General features: G+C 53.3%; 1 long non-coding RNA gene across 1 annotated transcript in view; it reads right to left on the bottom strand.

Moving 5' to 3' along the window:
* Positions 1 to 2,868: 2,868 nt before the first annotated feature.
* The window catches only part of LOC122553149 (uncharacterized), a 40,656-nt gene continuing 18,599 nt past the window's right edge, over positions 2,869 to 24,925 (bottom strand). The window contains exons 5-6 of the long non-coding RNA XR_015758268.1: positions 11,065 to 11,129; positions 2,869 to 3,194 (exon numbers count right to left, since the gene is read on the bottom strand). This is a non-coding gene — a long non-coding RNA (uncharacterized LOC122553149). The remainder of the gene's footprint in view (positions 3,195 to 11,064; positions 11,130 to 24,925) is intronic.

Genomic DNA, 24,925 nt, shown 5'->3' on the forward strand with positions numbered 1-24,925 from the left:
CCACAGTCTCATACCATTAAAACGCTACTTGAACAAACTACTGTTAAGTCTTTTAGAATGAGTTGCAGGTTTCGGTTCATTAATATGTAAATCTCGGAACTACTTTTAAGTCGCATTCTTGAGATAACTCCAGGCTTTATAAATCAAAAGGTGACATCTCAGCTCAGACAATGCATTAAAGGTGTGAGGTTAGAGTCTGTCTGTGTCCCAATTTTGAGAGAGACTGGTTCAAAAGGCAGAGTTCAGGACAGGCAACAATGAAAAGTTGCTGAGCAGAGGCTGATAGCCAAGGTCGGTCCCCATGGGGTGGGCCACCTCAACCGGGACTGTGGGTTCATGTCACACTACAGGTCACCCCATTGCAGTATATATTATATATATATATATATATATATAAAACACACACACACACACTACAGTGGTTAGCACTGCTGCCTCACAGTGCCCGAGACCCGGGTTCAATTCCCACCTCAGGCAACTGTTTGTGTGGAGTTTGCACATTCTCCCTGTGTCTGCGTGGGTTTCCTCCCACAGTCCAAAGATGTGCAGGTCAGGGTGGATTGGCCATGCTAAATTACCCGTAGTGTTAGGTGAAGGGGTAAATGTCAACTGTCAACGGGGGTGGTACCAGGGGACTGGAGAGTGGTGAATGTTGTGCCCCTGTTCAAAAAAAGGAATAGGGATAACCCTGGGAATTACAGTCCAGTTAGTCTTACTTCGGTAGTAGGCAAAGTAATGGAAAGGGTACTGAGGGATAGGATTTATGAGTATCTGGAAAGGCACTGCTTGATTAGGGACAGCCAGCACGGATTTGTGAGGGGTAGGTCTTGCCTTACAAGTCTTATTGAATTCTTTGAGGAGATGACCAAGCATGTGGATGAGGGTAGAGCAGTGGATGTAGTGTACATGGATTTTAGTAAGGCATTTGATAAGGTTCCCCATGGTAGGTTTATACGGAAAGTCAGGAGGCATGGGATAGAGGGAAATTTGGCCAATTGGATAGAGAACTGGCTAACCGGTCGAAGTCAGAGAGTGGTGGTAGATGGTAAATATTCAGCCTGGAGCCCAGTTACAAGTGGAGTTCCGCAGGGATCAGTTCTGGGTCCTCTGCTGTTCGTAATTTTTATTAATGACTTGGATGAGGGAGTCGAAGGGTGGGTCAGTAAATTTGCAGATGATACGAAGATTGGTGGAGTTGTGGATAGTGAGGAGGGCTCTTGTCGGCTGCAAAGGGACTTGGATATGATGCAGAGCTGGGCTGAGGAGTGGCAGATGGAGTTCAACCCTGCCAAGTGTGAGGTTGTCCATTTTGGAAGGACAAATAAGAATGCGAAATACAGGGTTAACAGTAGGGTTCTTAGTGAGGTGGAGGAACAGAGGGATCTTGGGGTCTATGTTCATAGATCTTTGAAAGTTGCCACTCAGGTGGATAGAGCTTGTAAGAAGGCCTATGGTGTATTAGCATTCATTAGCAGAGGGATTAAATTCAAGAGTCGTGAAGTGATGTTGCAACTGTACAGGACCTTGGTTAGGCCACATTTGGAGTACTGTGTGCAGTTCTGGTCGCCTCACTTTAGGAAAGATGTGGAAGCTTTGGAGAGGGTGCAGAGGAGATTTACCAGGATGTTGCCTGGAATGGAGAATAGGTCGTACGAGGATAGGTTGAGAGTGCTAGGCCTTTTCTCATTGGAACGGCGAAGGATGAGGGGTGACTTGATAGAGGTTTATAAGATGATCAGAGGAATAGATAGAGTAGACAGTCAGAAACTTTTTCCCCAGGTACAACAGAGTGTTACAAGGGGACATAAATTTAAGGTGAAGGGTGGAAGGTATAGGGGGGATGTCAGGGGCAGGTTCTTTACCCAGAGAGTGGTGGGGGCATGGAATGCGCTGCCTGTGGGAGTGGCAGAGTCAGAATCATTGGTGACCTTTAAGTGGCAATTGGATAGGTAAATGGATAGGTGTTTAAGCTAGGACAAATGTTCGGCACAACATCGTGGGCCGAAGGGCCTGTTCTGTGCTGTATTGTTCTATGTTCTAAATGTAGGGGAATGGGTCAGGGTGGGTTGCTCTTCAGAGAGTCAGTGTGGACTTGTTGGGTCGAAGGGCCTGTTTCCACACTGTAAGTAATCTAATTTAATTTTGACATACACACACTCTCTCACAGACACTCATAACAGCCACTATCACACTCACACACTAACGCAGACCCTCAAACATACGGTCTCTCTCAGACACACACATACACACCCCACACTCACATCCTCTCACAGAGTTATACTCCATCACATTCACACACACTCAGCCAAGCACGCACTGATGCAAACATACACTCTCACATACACTCACACTCATTTGCACACACTCACACTTTCCCTCTCCCTCACATGCACATACACACATATCAGTCTATGGGGTGAATTTGCATTTACAGAATTTTAATTGCAGATACACTATTTTGTTCAAAAAGCACACAATCTGCAGGTAGTCAAATGTAACATTTTATAAATGCCTACTTTGGAAATAGAACCAGTCTGACTCAAGGTTGGAATACGACAGACGCTAACCTCACACCTTTAATGCATTGTCTGAGCTGAGGTGTCACCTTTTTCTTTAATAAAACCTTAAGTTATCTCAAAAATGTGACTTATAAGAAGTTCTGGAATTTACATATTAATGAACCAAAACCTACAACCCACTCTAAAGGATGAAAGACTTAACAGCACCCTAGGTTTGTTCACTATAATCTTTTGCTCGATATTCTGTGTCTTAAGAGCCTGCTCCACAACTACCTGCTAAAGGGGCAGCGCTCTGAAAGCTAGTGCTTCCAAATAAACCTGTTGGACTATAACCTAGTGTTGTGTGATTTTTAACTAACTGTAACCAGCCACTAACTAGTAACGAAGGTGGCCAGTCAGGGCCAGTAGCTCTGACGTGGAGTGGGTGCTGCACCAATAAGGAATGGACACTGCGGCTGGGTTTGGGCAGCTTTAATGAGGGACTCTGGCTAACAGCAATCTATAAATAGAGATGGAGTTTGTATCCGAGTGTAAACAGGGAGATCTGCTCTGCTCAGCTCAGCTCATCTCTCTCCTCTCCCGGGAACAGCCTCTCCTTCAGCGCTTTAACTCTGGCCAGGCTCTAGACCAGGGACAGCAGCTACAGCTTTAGAAATGCAGCCTGTTCCTGGGTACCTGTAACAAGACCCACATGTCAGCACATCCCATAATATCCACACGGACAGTCTGACATTACAGCACAGCACCCAATCCTAATTACACACACAGCCCCCCACCAACCTCCCGGGTATCACAGGGTAAACCCCAAACACTGCCCCTGGGGGTATCACAGGGTAAACCCCAAACACTGCCCCTGGGACTGTCACAGGGTAAACCCCAAACACTGCCCCTGGGACTGTCACAGGGTAAACCCCAAACACTGCCCCTGGGACTGTCACAGGGTTAACCCCAAACACTGCCCCTGGGACTGTCACAGGGTTAACCCCAAACACTGCCCCTGGGGGTATCACAGGGTAAACCCCAAACACTGCCCCTGGGACTGTCACAGGGTAAACCCCAAACACTGCCCCTGGGACTGTCACAGGGTTAACCCCAAACACTGCCCCTGGGACTCTCACAGGGTAAGTCCCAAACACTGCCCCTGGGACTGTCACAGGGTAAACCCCAAACACTGCCCCTCGGGGTATCACATAGTAAACCCCAAATACTGCCCCTTGGAGGTATCACAGGGTAAACCCCAAACACTGCCCCTGGGACTGTCACAGGGTTAACCCCAAACACTGCCCCTGGGACTGTCACAGGGTAAACCCCAAACACTGCCCCTGGGGGTATCACAGGGTAAACCCCAAACACTGCCCCTGGGACTGTCACAGGGTAAACCCCAAACACTGCCCCTGGGACTGTCACAGGGTTAACCCCAAACACTGCCCCTGGGACTCTCACAGGGTAAGTCCCAAACACTGCCCTTGGGACAGTCACAGGGTAAACCCCAAACACTGCCCCTCGGGGTATCACAGGGTAAACCCCAAACACTGCCCCTCGGGGTATCACATGGTAAACCCCAAACACTGCCCCTGGAGGTATCACAGGGTAAACCCCAAACACTGCCCCTGGGACTGTCACAGGGTAAGCCCCAAACACTGCCCCAGGGACTATCACAGGGTAAACCCCAAACACTGCCCCTGGGACTGTCACAGGGTTAACCCCAAACACTGCCCCTGGGACTGTCACAGGGTAAACCCCAAACACTGCCCCTGGGACTATCACAGGGTAAACCCCAAACACTGCCCTTGGGGGTATCACAGGGTAAACCCCAAACACTGCCCCTGGGACTATCACAGAGTAAACCCCAAACACTGCCCCTGGGGGTATCACATGGTTAACCCCAAACACTGCCCCTGGGGGTATCACAGGGTAAACCCCAAACACTGCCCCTGGGACTGTCACAGGGTAAACCCCAAACACTGCCCCTGGGACTACCACAGGGTAAACCCCAAACACTGCCCCTGGGGGTATCACAGGGTAAACCCCAAACACAGCCCTTGGGGGTATCACAGGGTAAACCCCAAACACTGCCCTTGGGGGTATCACAGGGTAAACCCCAAACACTGCCCTTGGGGGTATCACAGGGTAAACCCCATCACTGCCCCTGGGATTGTCACAGGGTTAACCCCAAACACTGCCCCTGGGGGTATCACAGGGTAAACCCCAAACACTGCCCCTGGGGGTATCACAGGGTAAACCCCAAACACTGCCCCTGGGGGTATCACAGGGTAAACCCCAAACACTGCCCTTGGAGGTATCACAGGGTAAACCCCAAACACTGCCCCTGGGGGTATCACAGGGTAAACCCCAAACACTGCCCCTGGGGGTATCACATGGTAAACCCCAAACACTGCCCCTGGGGGTATCACAGGGTAAACCCCAAACACTGCCCCTGGGACTGTCACAGGGTAAACCCCAAACACTGCCCCTGGGGGTATCACAGGGTAAACCCCAAACACTGCCTCTGGGGGTATCACAGGGTAAACCCCAAACACTGCCCCCCCCGGGTATCACAGGCTAAACCCCAAATACTGCCCCTCGGGGTATCACAGGGTAAACCCCAAACACTGCCCCTGGGACTGTCACAGGGTAAACCCCAAACACTGCCCCTGGGACTGTCACAGGGTAAACCCCAAACACTGCCCCTGGGGGTATCACAGGCTAAACACCAAATACTGCCCCTCGGGGTATCACAGGGTAAACCCCAAACACTGTCTCTGGACAGTCACAGGGTAAACCCCAAACACTGCCCCTGGGGGTATCACAGGGTAAACCCCAAACACTGCCCCTGGGACTGTCACAGGGTTAACCCCAAACACTGCCCCTGGGACTGTCACAGGGTAAACCCCAAACACTGCCTCTGGGACAGTCACAGGGTAAACCCCAAACACTGCCCTTGGGGGTATCACTGGGTTAACCCCAAACACTGCCCCTCGGGGTATCACAGGGTAAACCCCAAACACTGCCCCTGGGACAGTCACAGGGTAAACCCCAAACACTGCCCCTGGGACTGTCACAGGGTTAACCCCAAACACTGCCCCTGGGACTATCACAGGGTAAACCCCAAACACTGCCCCTGGGACTGTCACAGGGTTAACCCCAAACACTGCCCCTGGGGGTATCACAGGGTAAACCCCAAACACTGCCCTTGGGGGTATCACAGGGTAAACCCCAAACACTGCCTTTGGGGTATCACAGGGTAAACCCCAAACACTGCCCTTGGAGATATCACAGGGTAAACCCCAAACACTGCCCCTGGGACAGTCACAGGGTAAACCCCAAACACTGCCCCTGGGACTGTCACAGGGTAAACCCCAAACACTGCCCCTGGGACTGTCACAGGGTAAACCCCAAACACTGCCCCTGGGGGTATCACAGGGTAAACCCCAAACACTGCCCCTGGGACTGTCACAGGGTAAACCCCAAACACTGCCCCTGGGACTACCACAGGGTAAACCCCAAACACTGTCCCTCGGGGTATCACAGGGTAAACCCCAAACACTGCCCCTGGGACAGTCACATGGTTAACCCCAAACACTGCCCCTGGGACAGTCACAGGGTAAACCCCAAACACTGCCCCTGTGGGTATCACAGGGTAAACCCCAAACACTGCCCCTGGGACTGTCACAGGGTAAACCCCAAACACTGTCCCTGGGACTGTCACAGGGTAAACCCCAAACACTGCCCCTGGGACTGTCACAGGGTTAACCCCAAACACTGCCCCTCGGGGTTTCACAGGGTAAACCCCAAACACTGCCCCTGGGACTGTCACAGGGTAAACCCCAAACACTGTCCCTGGGACTGTCACAGGGTAAACCCCAAACACTGCCCCTGGGACTATCACAGGGTAAACCCCAAATACTGCCCCTGGGACTGTCACAGGGTAAACCCCAAACACTGCCCCTGGGGGTAACACAGGGTAAACCCCGTACACTGCCCCTGGGACTATCACAGGGTAAACCCCAAATACTGCCCCTGGGACTGTCACAGGGTAAACCCCAAACACTGCCCCTGGGGGTAACACAGGGTAAACCCCAAACACTGCCCTTGGGGGTATCACAGGGTAAACCCCAAACACTGCCCCTGGGATTGTCACAGGGTTAACCCCAAACACTGCCCCTGGGGGTATCACAGGGTAAACCCCAAACACTGCCCCTGGGGGTATCACAGGGTAAATCCCAAACACTGCCCCTGGGTGTATCACAGGGTAAACCCCAAACACTGCCCTTGGAGGTATCACAGGGTAAACCCCAAACACTGCCCCTGGGACTATCACAGGGTAAACCCCAAACACTGCCCCTGGGGGTATCACAGGGTAAACCCCAAACACTGCCCTTGGAGGTATCACAGGGTAAACCCCAAACACTGCCCCTGGGACAGTCACATGGTTTACCCCAAACACTGCCCCTGGGGGTATCACAGGGTAAACCCCAAACACTGCCCCTGGGACTGTCACAGGGTAAACCCCAAACACTGCCCCTGGGATTGTCACAGGGTAAGCCCCAAACACTGCCCCTGGGACTATCACAGGGTAAGCCCCAAACACTGCCCCTGGGACTACCACAGGGTAAACCCCAAACACTGCCCCTCTGACTGTCACAGGGTAAGCCCCAAACACTGCCCCTGGGGGTATCACAGGGTAAGCCCCAAACACTGCCCCTGGGACTACCACAGGGTAAACCCCAAACACTGCCCCTCTGACTGTCACAGGGTAAACCCCAAACACTGCCCCTGGGGGTATCACAGGGTAAACCCCAAACACTGCCCCTGGGACAGTCACAGGGTAAACCCCAAACACTGCCCCTGGGGGTATCACAGGGTAAACCCCAAACACTGCCCCTGGGGGTATCACAGGGTAAACCCCAAACACTGCCCCTGTGGGTATCACAGGGTATACCCCAAACACTGCCCCTGGGGGTATCACAGGGTAAACCCCAAACACTGCCCCTGGGGGTATCACATGGTAAACCCCAAACACTGCCCCTGGGGGTATCACAGGGTATACCCCAAACACTGCCCCTGGGGGTATCACAGGGTAAACCCCAAACACTGCCCCTGGGGGTATCACAGGGTAAACCCCAAACACTGCCCCCCCCCCGGGTATCACAGGGTGCGCCCCCCCGTTGGAGAGGAGTGTTCATTCACTCACAGATGCTCCACCAGGTTCCAATTCTGTCACATGACTGGCCACATTCGCAATGTTTGTCTCTCACCCTCATGGCCAATGAGCGAGATTCAGGAAGGTCATGCTTTATAAATGCATCTCCCAATTTATACCTTTATGAACGTAAGTGTCCAGGGAGCAAACCAGTTTATTATTTTAGTTTCATTTCACAATTTTGAGCTGGGATTTCATGAGATCTCTCGTTTCATTTTGGCTTCACACGGACTTAATGTCCAGCCAAACAGCTGATCGAGAGACAGAATACTTGGATAGGTTAAAGTGTACACCACAATGTTCTCAGCAAGAATTGAATATATCAATTTCCAGTGAATTTGGCAGATTGGGAAATCCCTATTGCTATGTTTTGTGTACCCCACTGTGGTTACAGGGAATGCATCCAGTGAAGATTGATTTAATCATTGGATACTTGCCCCTCCAGGTAGCACTCTGACACAAACAGCCTTTCCTCACTTAAAGATCTCGAATCACTGACTGTCTAACTTCAAGATGAATTGAAATAAAAATAACAGACACCTCTTTTATCACATCAGCTGCTGTAATGCTGACACTGCGCTCTGTAGCAAACAATTCGATTTTAAAGACCTGAACCTATTTTTCCAGTCACACTATTCAGAGATGCTATGACACACTCTGAAGCAGGTGGGATCTGAAACTAAGCCTCCTGGTCCAGGGGCATGGACATCACCACAAGTGGGCCCCTGACTTTCAGTAATCAGATGACAGACTAACCTGTGATTCCTTAAGGATGAAATTGCCTGTGAATAGTAGGACCAAAGGGAACACCAATATTTCCCAGTCCCTATGGCTTGCATGAACAATGTTGATCACTAAACAAGGATAAGATTGATAACAATTTCTCCTTCGAATCCTCCCACTTCCTCCAAACCAAAGGGGTAGCCATGGGCACACGTATGGGCCCCAGCTATGCCTGTCTCTTTGTTGGCTACGTAGAACAGTTGATCTTCCGTAATTACACCGGCACCACTCCCCACCTCTTCCTCCGCTACATTGATGACTGCATTGGCGCCACCTCGTGCTCCCGCGAGGAGGTTGAGCAGTTCATCAACTTCACCAACACATTCCATCCTGACCTTAAATTCACCTGCTGAAAATGTGTTGCTGGAAAAGCGCAGCAGGTCAGGCAGCATCCAAGGAACAGGCGAATCGACGTTTTGGACATGAGCCCTTCTTCAGGCTTATGCCCGAAACATCGATTCTCCTGTTCATTGGATGCTGCCTGACCTGCTGCGCTTTTCCAGCAACACATTTTTAGCTCTGATCTCCAGCATCTGCAGACCTCACTTTCTCCTCTAAAATTTACCTGGACCATCTTTGACACCTCCCTCCCCTTCCTGGACCTCTCCATCTCCATTAATGACGACCGACTTGACACTGACATTTTTTACAAACCCACCGACTCCCACAGCTACCTGGATTACACCTCTTCCCACCCCACCTCCTGCAAAAATGCCATCCCGTATTCCCAATTCCTCCGGCTCCGCTGTATCTGCTCCCAGGAGGACCAGCTCCACCACAGAACACACCAGATGGCCTCCTTCTTTAGAGACCGCAATTTCCCCTCCCATGTGGTTGAAGATGCCCTCCAACGCATCTCGTCCACATCCCGCACCTCTGACTGCAAACCCACCCCTCCAACCGTAACAAGGACAGAACCCCTCTGGTCCTCACCTCCCCCCCCACCCCAACCTCCATATAAACTGCATCATACTCCACCATTTCCGCCACCTACAAACAGACCTCACCATCAGAGATATAGTTCCCTCCCCTCCCCTACCCACTTTCCGCAAAGACCGTTCCCTCCGTGACTACCTGGTCAGGTCCACGCCCCCCACTGTGCCACCGTGGGCGGCACGGTGGCACACTGGTTAGCACTGCTGCCTCACAGCGCCTGAGACCCGGGTTCAATTCCCGCCTCAGGCGACTGACTGTGTGGAGTTTGCACATTCTCCCTGTGTCTGCGTGTGTTTCCTCCGGGTGCTCCGGTTTCCTCCCACATTCCAAAGATGTGCAGGTCAGGTGAATTGGCCATGCTAAATTGCCTGTAGTGTTAGGTAAGGGGTAAATGTAGGGGCATGGGTGGGTTGCGCTTCGGAGGGTCGGTGTGGACTTGTTGGGCCGAAGGGCCTGTTTCCACGCTGTAATGTAATCTAATGTAATCTAATCTAAAACCCACCCTCCCATCCTGGCACTTTCCCCTGCCACCGCAGGAACTGTAAAACCTGCGCCCACACCTCCTCCTTCACCTCTATCCAAGGCCCCAAAGGAGCTTTCCACATCCATCAAAGTTTTACCTGCACATCCACTAATATCATTTATTGTATCCGTTGCTTCCGATGTGGTCTCCTCTACATTGGGGAGACTGGGCGCCTCCTAGCAGAGCACTTTAGGGAACATCTCCGAGACACCCTCACCAATCAACTACACCGCCCCGTGGCTCAACATTTCAACTCCCCCTCCCACTCTGCCGAGGACATGGAGGTCCTGGGCCTCCTTCACCGCCGCTCCCTCACCACCAGACGCCTCATCTTCCGCCTCGGAACACTTCAACCCCAGGGCATCAATGTGGACTTCAACAGCTTCCTCATTTCCCCTTCCCCCACCTCATCCTAATTCCAAACTTCCAGCTCAGCACTGTCCCCATGACCTGGCCTACCTGCCAATCTCCCTTCCCACCTATCTACTCCACCTTCCCCTCTGACCTATCACCTTCATCCCCACCCCCACCCACCTATTGCACTCTTTGCGACCTTCTCCCCAGCCCCTCCCCCCCCCCCACTCCCAATTATCTCTCCACCTGGAGGCTCCTGGCCTTCATTCCTGATGAAGGGCTTCTCCTGCTCCTCGGATGCTGCCTGACCTGCTGTGCTTTTCCAGCACCACTCTAATCTAGACTCTGATCTCCAGCATCGGCAGTCCTGACTTTCGCCTAAGATTAATAAAACCTTGCTCAAAGATACAGTTGGTCAGAAGTCAGGGTGTTCTCCCCGCTGGGGGGCCTGGAGTTTGACACAGACATTACTTCCATCGATAAAAGGAAACTTGGCATTACAATCCTTTTCGTTTGCCCGTATCTTCCTGCACAGCCAATCACAACAGGGGGAAGTGATGAACTGGGCTGCTGGACACTGGTCTGGATGGCCACAGCTCTCTGGCCAGCGTGGTCACTCTGAGAGAGCTGGACAGGGTTCTCACTGTCATGTTTACTGAAAGGTTCATGGGCCGATTTGAGAAACGTGTGTTTGGCTGGACTCTGACTCCCAGTTTATATGATGGTCAATGCTGCTTGGAACTTACACTGATATAACAATCCTGCTGAGGGACAGGCCAGCTCTGGCACTGATTAAACATTCGGTTGGTGCCTGCAATTAAGATAAAGGAGACAGTCAGCAGCTCATGGTCTGTGTATCATTCATCTGAGCTAGTCAGCCGACCCTCCCTTAAGCCTCCCACTGCATACCCAAACCTACACAGTGAACAGGCTGGAGAACTGAACACTACATGGTCACAGTCCACTCAGGGCACACGCAATACTGACCTGTAATACATAGCAGAGGGTATCTCAGAGACTCTCACAGTACATGGGGCATACACATCAGAATAATAATGGTGTGCTACTATGAGTGCTAACTGATAAACTGAATGTAATTCAGTGTGTCTCTGATATTCTGGCTATTCTCCAGAACATGGACTGATCCTGCTCAGTGCTGGGATTACTGGAAAAAGGTCCAAGTTCCTGGGATTCAATCCATTATTTTTGAGAAATGGGAAGTGATTGTGGAAAGAGGGATAATGGAGGTTGATTTCTTTGAAAAATGCTCCAATATTCCCAGGACTAAAACCAGTGATTTAGGGATTGGGGTAAGAGGCAGTAGGGTCAGGGAGAATGGGAATAATACTGGGAATGGTCAACACTGGGGCTTCAAGTGCACAAAATTAAGGATTTGCCAATAGCTGGGAGCATTGGCAGGATGTTCCTGAGGAACAAATCCCTCGTTTCTGAGAAGGCTTCCAGCTGAGTATAATTGATGTCGAAAGAACAACGGGAATCTCAATAAACAATTCTTCATTTTTATCCAATTTGTCAAGTCTGATTCGTCCTCAGAACCCTGGCAGACACACCTTCCCAAATTCAGTAACACACACTGATTATACGCTCAGAATGCACAGAAACGTGGCCAGTTCAGGCACTCCGAATCAAAGCCAAACCATCAAAATGGGATTAGCAAAAGGGGAAGTGGGGAGCTGGTGTTATTCAGCTGTGTATTTTGGTTATTGCTAAGCCAGCCTGCTCCAACCTGGTCACCTCCTCCACATCCATGTATTGGTTATCCCATTTACCCCCTCCCCATCACTGTAACCCCCTACACCCCCTCCCCATCACTGTAACCCCCTACACCCCCTCCCCATCACTGTAACCCCCTACACCCCCTCCCCATCATTGTAACCCCCTACACCCCCTCCCCATCATTGTAACCCCCTACACCCCCTCCCAATCACTGTAACCCCCGACACCCCCTCCCTATCACTGTAACCCCCTACACCCCCTCCCCATCACTGTAACCCCCTACACCCCCTCCCCATCACTGTAACCCCCTACACCCCCTCCCCATCACTGTAACCCCCTACACCCCCTCCCCATCACTGTAACCCCCTACACCCCCTCCCCATCATTGTAACCCCCTACACCCCCTCCCAATCACTGTAACCCCCGACACCCCCTCCCTATCACTGTAACCCCCTACACCCCCTCCCCATCACTGTAACCCCCTACACCACATCCCTATCACTGTAACCCCCTACACCCCATCCCTATCACTGTAACCCCCTACACCCCCTCCCTATCTCTGTAACCCCCTACACCCCCTCCCCATCACTGTAACCCCCTACACCCCCTCCCCATCATTGTAACCCCCTACACCCCCTCCCCATCACTGTAACCCCCTACACCCCCTCCCCATCATTGTAACCCCCTACACCCCCTCCCCATCACTGTAACCCCCTACACCCCCTCCCCATCACTGTAACCCACTGCACCCCCTCCCCATCATTGTAACCCCCTACACCCCCTCCCTATCACTGTAACCCCCTACACCCACTCCCCATCACTGTAACCCAGTACACCCCCTCCCCATCACTGTAACCCTCTGCACCCCCTCCCTATCACTGTAACCCCCTACACCCCCTCCCCATCACTGTAACCCCCTACACCCCCTCCCCATCATTGTAACCCCCTACACCCCCTCCCCATCATTGTAACCCCCTACACCCCCTCCCCATCACTGTAACCCCCTACACCCCCTCCCCATCACTGTAACCCCCTACACCCCCTCCCCATCATTGTAACCCCCTACACCCCCTCCCCATCATTGTAACCCCCTACACCCCCTCCCCATCACTGTAACCCCCTACACCCCCTCCCCATCACTGTAACCCACTGCACCCCCTCCCCATCATTGTAACCCCCTACACCCCCTCCCTATCACTGTAACCCCCTACACCCCCTCCCCATCACTGTAACCCAGTACACCCCTCCCCATCACTGTAACCCTCTGCACCCCCTCCCTATCACTGTAACCCCCTAAACCCCCTCCCAATCACTGTAACCCCCTACACCCCCACCCTATCACTGTAACCCCCTACACCCCCTCCCCATCACTGTAACCCCCTACACCCCCTCCCCATCACTGTAACCCACTGCACCCCCGCCCCATCACTGTAACCCCTACACCCCCTCCCCATCACTGTAACCCACTGCACCCTCTCCCCATCACTGTAACCCCCTACACCCCCTCCCTATCACTGTAACCCCCTACACCCCCTCCCAATCACTGTAACCCACTGCACCCCCTCCCCATCACTGTAACCCCCTACACCCCCTCCCCATCACTGTAACCCCCTACACCCCCTCCCAATCACTGTAACCCACTGCACCCCCTCCCCATCACTGTAACCCAGTACACCCCCTCCCCATCACTGTAACCCCCTGCCCCCCCTCCCTATCACTGTAACCCCCTACTCCCCCTCCCTATCACTGTAACCCCCTACACCACATCCGTATCACTGGAACCCCCTACTCCACCTCCCTATCACTGTAACCCCCTACACCCCCTCCCTATCACTGTAACCCCCTACACCCCCACCCTATCACTGTAACCCCCTACACCCCCTCCCTATCTCTGTAACCCAGTACACCCCCTCCCCATCACTGTAACCCCCTACACCCCCTCCCTATCACTGTAACGTCCTACACCCCCTTCCCATCACTGTAACCCCCTACACTCCGTCCCGATCACTGTAACCCCCTACACCCCCTCCCTATCTCTGTAATCCCCTACACCCCCTCCCTATCTCTGTAATCCCCTACACCCCCTCCCCATCACTGTAACCCCCTACACTCCCTCCCTATCACAGTAACCCCCTACATCCCCTCCATATCACTGTAACCCCCTATACCCCTTCCCCATCACTGTAACCCCCTACAGCCCCTCCCTATCACTGTAACCCCCTACACCCCCTCCCTATCTCTGTAAACCCCTACACCCCCTCCCCATCACTGTAACCCCCTACACCCCCTCCCTATCACTGTAACCTCTCCCGCCATCAATGTTAACCCCTACACCCCCTACCTATCTCTATAACCCCCTACACCCCCTCCCTATCACTGTAACCCCCTCCAGCCCCTCCCTATCACTGTAACCCCCTACACCCCCTCCCTATCACTGTAACACCCTACACCCGCTCCCTATCACTGTAACCCCCTACACCCCCTCCCTATCTCTGTAAACCCCTACACCCCCTCCCCATCACTGTAACCCCCTACACCCCCTCCCTATCACTGTAACCTCTCCCCCCATCAATGTTAACCCCTACACCCCCTACCTATCTCTATAACCCCCTACACCCCCTCCCTATCACTGTAACCCCCTCCAGCCCCTCCCTATCACTGTAACCCCCTACACCGCCTCCCTATCACTGTAACTCCCCAATCACTGTAACCCCCTACACACCCTCCCTATCACTGTAACCCCCTACACCCCCTCCCTATCACTGTAACCCACTACACCCCCTCCCTATCTCTATAACCCCCTACACCCCCACCCCATCACTGTAATCCCCTACACCTCTCCCTGTCACTGTAACCCCCTCCCCCCATCAATGTTAACCCCTCCACCCCCACCCTATATCTATAACCCCCTACACCCCCTCCCCATCACTGTAAACCCCTACACCTCTCCCTATCACTGTAACCCCCTACACCCCCTCCCCATCACTGTAACCCCTACAACCCCTCCCTATCACTGTAACCCCCTAGCCCACCCTCCCTATCACTGTAACTCCTTACACCCCCTCCCCATCACTGTAACCCCCTACACCCCCTCATCTAACTCTGTAACCCCCTACACTCTCTCCGTATCACTGTAACCCCCTGCACCCCTTCCCTATCACTGTAACTCCCCCATCACTGTAACCCACTACAGCCCCTCCCCATCACTGTAACCCCGTACACCCCCTCCCTAACTCTGTAACCCCCTACACCCCTTCCCGATCACTGTAACCCCCTACACCCCCTCCCCATCACTGTAACCCCCTACACCCCCTCCCTAACACTGTAACCCCCTACACCCCCTCCCCATCACTGTAACCCCCTACACCCCCTCCCTAACTCTGTAACCCCTTACACCCCCTCCCTATCACTGTAACCCCCTACAACGCCTCCCCATCACTGTAACCCCCTACACTCCCTCCCTATCTCTGTAACCCCCTACAGCACCTACACCCCACCCCTATCTCTGTAACCCCCTCCCTATCACTGTAACTGCCTACACCCCTTCCGTATCACTGTAACCCCCTACACCCCCTCCCTATCACTGTAACCCCCTACATCCCCTCCCTATCACTGTAACCCCCTACACCCCCTCCCCATCACTGTAACCCCCTACACCCACTCCCTATCACTGTTACCCCCACACTCCCTCCCTATCACTGTAACCCCCTACATCCCCTCCCTATCACTGTAACCCCCTACACCCCCTCCCCATCACTGTAACCCCCTACACCCCCTCCCTATCACTGTAACCCCCTACAACCCATCCCTATCACTGTAACCCCCTACAACCCCTCCCCATCACTGTAACCCCCTACACTCCCTCCCTAACTCTGTAACTCCCTCCAGCCCCTCCCTATCTCTGTAACCCCCTACAGCCCCTACACCCCACCCCTATCTCTGTAACCCCCTTCCTATCACTGTAACCCACTTCACCCCCTCCCTATTACTGTAACCCCCTACACCCCTTCCGTATCACTGTAACCCCCTACACCCACTCCCTATCACTGTAACCCCCTACATCCCCTCCCTATCACTGTAACCCCCTACACCCCCTCCCCATCACTGTAACCCCCTACACCCACTCCCTATCACTGTTACCCCCACACTCTCTCCCTATCACTGTAACCCCCTACATCCACTCCCTATTACTATAACCCCCTAAACCCCTCCCCATCACTGTAACCCCCTGCACCCCTTCCCTATCACTGTAACTCCCCCATTACTGTAACCCCCTACAGCCCCTCCCCATCACTGTAACCCCGTACACCCCCTCCCTAACTGTAAGCCCCTACACCCCCTCCCGATCACTGTAACCCCCTACACACCCTCCCCATCACTGTATCCCCTTACACCCCCTCCCTATCACTGTAACCCCCTACAACCCATCCCTATCACTGTAACCCCCTACAATCCCTCCCCATCACTGTAACCCCCTACACTCCCTCCCTAACTCTGTAACTCCCTCCAGCCCCTCCCTGTCTCTGTAACCCCCTACAGCCCCTACACCCCACCCCTATCTCTGTAACCCCCTCCCTATCACTGTAGCCCCCTTCACCCCCTCCCTATCACTGTAACTCCCTACACCCCTTCTGTATCACTGTAACCCACTACATCCACTCCCTATCACTGTTACCCCCACACTCCCTCCCTAACTCTGTAACCCCCTACAACCCCTCCCTATCACTGTAACCCCCTACACCCCCTCCCTATCACTGTAACCTCCTACACCCCATCCCTATCTCTGTAACCCCCTACGCCCCCTCCCTATCACTGTAACCCCCTACACCCCATCCCTACCTCTGTAACCTCCTACCCCCCCTCCCTATCTCTGTAACCCCCTCCAGCCCCTACACCCCCTCTCTATCTCTGTAACCCCCTCCAGCCCCTCCCTATCTCTGTAACCCCCTACAGCCCCTACACCCCACCCCTATCTCTGTAACCCCCTTCCTATCACTGTAACCCACTTCACCCCCTCCCTATTACTGTAACCCCCTACACCCCTTCCGTATCACTGTAACCCCCTACACCCACTCCCTATCACTGTAACCCCCTACATCCCCTCCCTATCACTGTAACCCCCTACACCCCCTCCCCATCACTGTAACCCCCTACACCCACTCCCTATCACTGTTACCCCCACACTCCCTCCCTAACTCTGTAACCCCCTACACCCCCTCCCTATCACTGTAACCCCTTACACCCCCTCCCTATCACTGTATCCTCCTACACCCCATCCCTATCTCTGTAACCCCCTACGCCCCCTCCCTATCACTGTAACCCCCTACACCCCATCCCTACCTCTGTAACCTCCTACACCCCCTCCCTATCTCTGTAACCCCCTCCAGCCCCTACACCCCCTCTCTATCTCTGTAACCCCCTACAGCCCCTACACCCCCTCCCTATCTCTGTAACCCCCTACAGCCCCTACACCCCCTCCCTATCTCTGTAACCCCCTACAGCCCCTACACCCCCTCCCTATCTCTATCTATGTAACCCCCTCCAGCCCCTACACCCCCTCTCTATCTCTGTAACCCCCTACAGCCCCTACACCCCCTCTCTATCTCTGTAACCCCCTACAGCCCATACACCCCCTCCCTATCTCTGTAACCCCCTCCAGCCCCTACACCCTCTCCCTATCTCTGTAATCCCCTACAGCCCCTACACCCCCTCCCTATCTCTGTAACCCCCTCCAGCCCCTACACTCCCTCCCTATCTCTGTAACCCCCTACAGCCCCTACACCGCCTCTCTATCTCTGTAACCCCCTCCAGCCCCTACACCCCCTCCCTATCTCTGTAACCCCCTACAGCCCCTACACCCCCTCCCTATCTCTTTAACCCCCTACAGTCCCTACACCCCCTCCCTATCTCTGTAACCCCCTCCAGCCCCTACACCCTCTCTCTATCTCTGTAACTCCCTCCAGCCCCTACACCCCCTCCCTATCTCTGTAACCCCCTCCAGCCCCTACACCCTCTCTCTATCTCTGTAACTCCCTCCAGCCCCTACACCCCCTCCCTATCTCTGTAACCCCCTCCAGCCCCTCCCTATCACTGTAACCCCCTACACCCCCTCCCTATCACTGTAACACCCTACACCCGCTCCCTATCACTGTAACCCCCTACACCCCCTCCCTATCTCTGTAAACCCCTACACCCCCTCCCCATCACTGTAACCCCCTACACCCCCTCCCTATCACTGTAACCTCTCCCCCCATCAATGTTAACCCCTACACCCCCTACCTATCTCTATAACCCCCTACACCCCCTCCCTATCACTGTAACCCCCTCCAGCCCCTCCCTATCACTGTAACCCCCTACACCGCCTCCCTATCACTGTAACTCCCCAATCACTGTAACCCCCTACACACCCTCCCTATCACTGTAACCCCCTACACCCCCTCCCTATCACTGTAACCCACTACACCCCCTCCCTATCTCTATAACCCCCTACACCCCCACCCCATCACTGTAATCCCCTACACCTCTCCCTGTCACTGTAACCCCCTCCCCCCATCAATGTTAACCCCTCCACCCCCACCCTATATCTATAACCCCCTACACCCCCTCCCCATCACTGTAAACCCCTACACCTCTCCCTATCACTGTAACCCCCTACACCCCCTCCCCATCACTGTAACCCCTACAACCCCTCCCTATCACTGTAACCCCCTAGCCCACCCTCCCTATCACTGTAACTCCTTACACCCCCTCCCCATCACTGTAACCCCCTACACCCCCTCATCTAACTCTGTAACCCCCTACACTCTCTCCGTATCACTGTAACCCCCTGCACCCCTTCCCTATCACTGTAACTCCCCCATCACTGTAACCCACTACAGCCCCTCCCCATCACTGTAACCCCGTACACCCCCTCCCTAACTCTGTAACCCCCTATACCCCTTCCCGATCACTGTAACCCCCTACACCCCCTCCCCATCACTGTAACCCCCTACACCCCCTCCCTAACACTGTAACCCCCTACACCCCCTCCCCATCACTGTAACCCCCTACACCCCCTCCCCATCACTGTAACCCCCTACACCCCCTCCCTAACTCTGTAACCCCTTACACCCCCTCCCTATCACTGTAACCCCCTACAACGCCTCCCCATCACTGTAACCCCCTACACTCCCTCCCTATCTCTGTAATCCCCTACAGCACCTACACCCCACCCCTATCTCTGTAACCCCCTCCCTATCACTGTAACTGCCTACACCCCTTCCGTATCACTGTAACCCCCTACACCCCCTCCCTATCACTGTAACCCCCTACATCCCCTCCCTATCACTGTAACCCCCTACACCCCCTCCCCATCACTGTAACCCCCTACACCCACTCCCTATCACTGTTACCCCCACACTCCCTCCCTATCACTGTAACCCCCTACATCCCCTCCCTATCACTGTAACCCCCTACACCCCCTCCCCATCACTGTAACCCCCTACACCCCCTCCCTATCACTGTAACCCCCTACAACCCATCCCTATCACTGTAACCCCCTACAACCCCTCCCCATCACTGTAACCCCCTACACTCCCTCCCTAACTCTGTAACTCCCTCCAGCCCCTCCCTATCTCTGTAACCCCCTACAGCCCCTACACCCCACCCCTATCTCTGTAACCCCCTTCCTATCACTGTAACCCACTTCACCCCCTCCCTATTACTGTAACCCCCTACACCCCTTCCGTATCACTGTAACCCCCTACACCCACTCCCTATCACTGTAACCCCCTACATCCCCTCCCTATCACTGTAACCCCCTACACCCCCTCCCCATCACTGTAACCCCCTACACCCACTCCCTATCACTGTTACCCCCACACTCTCTCCCTATCACTGTAACCCCCTACATCCACTCCCTATTACTATAACCCCCTAAACCCCTCCCCATCACTGTAACCCCCTGCACCCCTTCCCTATCACTGTAACTCCCCCATCACTGTAACCCCCTACAGCCCCTCCCCATCACTGTAACCCCGTACACCCCCTCCCTAACTGTAAGCCCCTACACCCCCTCCCGATCACTGTAACCCCCTACACACCCTCCCCATCACTGTATCCCCTTACACCCCCTCCCTATCACTGTAACCCCCTACAACCCATCCCTATCACTGTAACCCCCTACAATCCCTCCCCATCACTGTAACCCCCTACACTCCCTCCCTAACTCTGTAACTCCCTCCAGCCCCTCCCTGTCTCTGTAACCCCCTACAGCCCCTACACCCCACCCCTATCTCTGTAACCCCCTCCCTATCACTGTAGCCCCCTTCACCCCCTCCCTATCACTGTAACTCCCTACACCCCTTCTGTATCACTGTAACCCACTACATCCACTCCCTATCACTGTTACCCCCACACTCCCTCCCTAACTCTGTAACCCCCTACAACCCCTCCCTATCACTGTAACCCCCTACACCCCCTCCCTATCACTGTAACCTCCTACACCCCATCCCTATCTCTGTAACCCCCTACGCCCCCTCCCTATCACTGTAACCCCCTACACCCCATCCCTACCTCTGTAACCTCCTACCCCCCCTCCCTATCTCTGTAACCCCCTCCAGCCCCTACACCCCCTCTCTATCTCTGTAACCCCCTCCAGCCCCTCCCTATCTCTGTAACCCCCTACAGCCCCTACACCCCACCCCTATCTCTGTAACCCCCTTCCTATCACTGTAACCCACTTCACCCCCTCCCTATTACTGTAACCCCCTACACCCCTTCCGTATCACTGTAACCCCCTACACCCACTCCCTATCACTGTAACCCCCTACATCCCCTCCCTATCACTGTAACCCCCTACACCCCCTCCCCATCACTGTAACCCCCTACACCCACTCCCTATCACTGTTACCCCCACACTCCCTCCCTAACTCTGTAACCCCCTACACCCCCTCCCTATCACTGTAACCCCTTACACCCCCTCCCTATCACTGTATCCTCCTACACCCCATCCCTATCTCTGTAACCCCCTACGCCCCCTCCCTATCACTGTAACCCCCTACACCCCATCCCTACCTCTGTAACCTCCTACACCCCCTCCCTATCTCTGTAACCCCCTCCAGCCCCTACACCCCCTCTCTATCTCTGTAACCCCCTACAGCCCCTACACCCCCTCCCTATCTCTGTAACCCCCTACAGCCCCTACACCCCCTCCCTATCTCTGTAACCCCCTACAGCCCCTACACCCCCTCCCTATCTCTATCTATGTAACCCCCTCCAGCCCCTACACCCCCTCTCTATCTCTGTAACCCCCTACAGCCCCTACACCCCCTCTCTATCTCTGTAACCCCCTACAGCCCATACACCCCCTCCCTATCTCTGTAACCCCCTCCAGCCCCTACACCCTCTCCCTATCTCTGTAATCCCCTACAGCCCCTACACCCCCTCCCTATCTCTGTAACCCCCTCCAGCCCCTACACTCCCTCCCTATCTCTGTAACCCCCTACAGCCCCTACACCTCCTCTCTATCTCTGTAACCCCCTCCAGCCCCTACACCCCCTCCCTATCTCTGTAACCCCCTACAGCCCCTACACCCCCTCCCTATCTCTGTAACCCCCTCCAGCCCCTACACCCTCTCTCTATCTCTGTAACTCCCTCCAGCCCCTACACCCCCTCCCTATCTCTGTAACCCCCTCCAGCCCCTACACCCTCTCTCTATCTCTGTAACTCCCTCCAGCCCCTACACCCCCTCCCTATCTCTGTAACCCCCTCCAGCCCCTACACCCTCTCTCTATCTCTGTAACCCCCTACAGCCCCTACACCCCCTCTCTATCTCTGTAACCCCCTGCAGCCCCTACACCCCTCCCTATCTCTTTAACCCCCTCCTGCTCCAACATCTTACTCTATTTGGTGGCACATTTTAATCTATCCCTCTTTTGTCCCAAATGGAAGCTGCCATCGAACTAATTCTGTTGCAGTATAATATGTTATGGTGAGATAAAATGTGATCAAAGTCAGTAGTCATTTAGTCACAGAAATTGCTGGAAAAGCTCAGCAGGTCTGGCTCCATCCGTGGAGAGTATTTGGGGCTAATGTTTCAGGCTCATTGACCTTTCTGCAGAACAGGAGATAGCTGGGAAAATGTCAGTTTATTTTTCCTTTCGTTTTGTTACATTTTTCCCCAGCTCCCTCGGAGCCAGCTCTCGGAGTGAAGAGAATCGCTGATCCTCCTACTTATTGTCTTTTTTAATCTCCCCCTGTACTGCCACCGAGCAGTGGTCGTGCTTATGTTTCTCCCCAGCACCCATGTTGTGAGTGTGCAGGTGTAAGACACAGTGAAAATGTTGGTTTACATGTAGAAGATAGGGTGGGGGGAGGGGGGGAGGTGTAAACGATAGGTGGGGATAGAGCCCAAAGGGAGTGAAGAGCAGTTGGACAGACAAAGGAGTGAATAATGATCAGGCTGGGAGGGTGAATCACTGTTAATGGAGACTGTTAGTGGTTAACAATGGGTTGTGTGTAATGGCAGACTATGTGATAACAAGGCCAGGTGTGTGAGGTAGGGGGCTGGGACATGGGGGAGATCAGGCCCTAAAGTTACTGAACTCGATATTGAGTGCGGAGGGCTGCAGGGTCCCCGAGTGGAAGGTGAGGTGCTGTTCTTCCAGCTTGTGCTGAGCTTCACTGGAGCACTGCAGCCAGCCTGAGACAGAGATGTTGGCCAGGGAACAGGGTGGGGGGGTTACAGTGACAGGGAACTGGAAGCTCAGGGTCTGTTTTGTGGGCAGAACTTGGATGTTCTGTGAAGCGGTCACCCAGTCTACACTTTGCTCCCCCCAGTGTAGGGGAGACCACATTGTGAGCAGCGAGAGCAGTCGACTAGATTGTGGGAAGGGCAGGGAAAGTGCTGCTTCACCTGGAAGGTGTGTTTGGGCCCTTGGATCCTGAGGAGGGAGAGGGACATGGGCAGGTGGGACACCTTCGGGGGGTGCAGGGGAAGGTGCCTGGGGATGTGGGGGGTGTTGGGAATGGACCAGGGTATCCCGGAAGGAACGGTCCCTGTGGAAGGCAGACAATGGAGGGGAGGGGGATATGTGTCTGGTGGAGGCATCTCACTGGAGGTGGTGGATATGGATTTCCTGGTGTATCCCAGTGGGAGGTGGTGGATATGGATTTCCTGGTGTATCCCGGTGGGAGGTGGTGGATATGGATTTCCTGGTGTATCCCGGTGGGAGGTGGTGGATATGGATTTCCTGGTGTATCCCGGTGGGAGGTGGTGGATATGGTAACTGATGATCCTCTGGATGTGGATGCTGCAGGGGATGGGAGGTGTGGCCCAGTGGGAGGGGAGAGAGGGGGTGAAGGCCAAAGTGTGGGAGATGGGTCAGACACAGCCACAGGCCCTGTGGTGGGGAGTCCTGGGTTGAGAATGAAAGTGGACATTTCAGAAGCCCCCCTTGTAGGAGCTGGCATCATCCAGACAAATGTGACAGAGACAGAGAAATGGGACAATGGACTAATTTGTTTTACACAACAGGAAATGCCAGCAATGGGAAACCTTTTGTCTTTTGACTCATTTCTCTTGACCGTTACACCTTAATATTAGAGCTAATGTATGTCCCAGTGTTACTCAGTGTAACCACAGTGGCTGCTGGAGGATTATTTCCATATTTACTACCCTGCTGTTAACCCTTGCTTTACTCTAGCGTTGTCCTCAGTAATCCACAGAAGCTGATAACTCCAGGAGAAATGTCTTTCTAACAAGTGTGATATTAATACCATCAAGTAATGATTATTATGGCTCCTAAATAAATAAATGAGGATATTTAAGTGACTGCTGGACATGCACATGGATAGCAGTGAGTTGAGGGGTGCATAGGTTAAGTTATTATATTTTACATTAGGATTAAATCTCAGCACAACATCGTGGGCCAAAGGGCCTGTCCTGTGCTGTACTGTTCTAAATCAAACACCAATTCCCTCCTGTTTGTGGTTTGAACTTCCCTGAGAAACACACAAAGTTTAGGCATCAGCAAAGATTAATCTCCATTGACATAAAGCACTTTCATGACCGCAGTTGTACAAAATACTTTTAAGTTAAATGTATGGCCAATACTTTGAAGGACTGTCACATGTTGTAATGTAGAAGACAGACATCAAAGGGAGTACGCGAGAGTGTGTGAGACAGAGAGGCTGAGGGCATAACGGAGAGAGAGTGAGAATGGGAGAGTATCTGAGAGGGAGATCTGTCTGAGCACACTTGAGGCAATTAACAGTTACAGGGCCATTACAAAATTCGTGGAATGAGTAAAAAATGTGAGTGTGGATTATTTATCGGGTAAGTGTGTGAAGATGTTGCATGTGGATCTGTGTGAATGTAAATGTCAGAATGTGAGTATCTGTGTTGGTGTTTCAGTGTTTGACTGTGTAAGGGAGGCAGGTACAAGGTCTGAGGTGTAGTGAGCTGGGGAGTGAATGTGTGGATATTTCAATGTGAGTGTAAGAGGGTCAGTGTGGAAGAATGGGAGTGTGAGAGAATGGGATAGTATGGGATATAGGAGGAGCAGTTGAGGACTCTGGGTCTTGTACTTGATGTAGTATAGAAGGATGGGGTGGGGGCAATCTGATTGAAACGTAAAGAATACTGAGAGGTGACTGAGAATGAACATGGAGAAAATGTTTCCACCAGCAGGACAGACAAAAGATCCCAAGGATACAGGACTGAGATGGAGGGTGCAGAATCTGAGGGACTCATTGCTGCAGAGGGCTGTGGAGACCATGTCATTGAGTGTGTTTAAGACAGAGAGAGAAACATTGATTAGTAAAGAGATGAAGGGTTACAGGAAGAAAGCAAAACAATGGGTTGACAAACATATCACCTGTGATCGAATG

This window comes from Chiloscyllium plagiosum, unplaced genomic scaffold (genome assembly GCF_037043375.1).
Source record: "Chiloscyllium plagiosum isolate Xiang-an unplaced genomic scaffold, Cpla_swu_hap1 HiC_scaffold_10, whole genome shotgun sequence".
Lineage (NCBI taxonomy): Eukaryota > Metazoa > Chordata > Chondrichthyes > Orectolobiformes > Hemiscylliidae > Chiloscyllium > Chiloscyllium plagiosum.